Raw genomic sequence first — 910 nt, 5'->3', positions numbered from 1 at the left:
GTAAAACCAGAGGAAAATTGTGAGCCACAATCACACTATTGTTTAATCTGTTTACAACTGTGACACATAGTTTTGTCCTGATAACATATTACCCCTATAAAATCTCTCATCTTTCTCTCTATTTTCGCAGACAAAAAAAGAAGAAAGTAAAAAAAACATGGCTGGAAACTCCGCACAATCATTGAAAAATATTTGTGTATTTTGTGGGTCGAGTCCTGGAAAAAATGAAGTGTTTGTAGAAGCAGATAATAATCTTGGAAAGATATTGGCTGAGAGAAAAATTCACTTGGTATATGGGGGAGGTAATATTGGGTTAATGAGATCTGTTTCAACATCTGCTCATTTTGGAGGTAGTCAGGTTTTGGGTATTATTCCTACAGCTTTAGCTGAAAAGAATATTATAGGTGTTACGATTGGAGAGGAATTGAAAGTTTTTTCTATGTATGAAAGAGCCACTCAAATGATTGAAAATTCTGAAGCTTTTATCGCACTACCAGGTGGTTTTGGTACATTAGAAGAAATTTTTCACACTGTTTCTTGGGCACAACTTAATATCCATAATAAACCTGTGGACTTGTTGAATATCAATAATTATTATGACAATTTGTTGACATTTCTTGATAAAGCTGTGGAACAAAATTTCATTTCAGAAAATTCACGACGGATGCTCATCTGTGCTTCGACTGCCGACCAATTAATTGATGATTTGGAAGCTTTTGTTCATAAGCCTGATCCGATGATAACAAAGATCAATTGGTCGCAATCAAGCAATAAGAAAAGGAAGTTGGATCATTGATTCAAAAGTCGTGGATTGGTTTGTGTTTGTTTCAGTTTGTTATCTTCAATAAAATTCCAGGTGATATCTCTTTCATTATGTACTCTTTATTAATAGTTATTTTGACATTAGGGA

General features: G+C 33.8%; 1 pseudogene; it reads left to right on the top strand.

Moving 5' to 3' along the window:
• LOC140991215 (uncharacterized) overlaps nt 1–910 on the top strand; it is a 55,251-nt pseudogene that overhangs the window by 22,520 nt on the left and 31,821 nt on the right.

Source organism: Primulina huaijiensis, chromosome 13, assembly GCF_012295235.1.
Source record: "Primulina huaijiensis isolate GDHJ02 chromosome 13, ASM1229523v2, whole genome shotgun sequence".
Lineage (NCBI taxonomy): Eukaryota > Viridiplantae > Streptophyta > Magnoliopsida > Lamiales > Gesneriaceae > Primulina > Primulina huaijiensis.
Note: the sequence above shows the minus strand (reverse complement) of the source record. Positions and strands in the feature narration are given on the sequence as shown.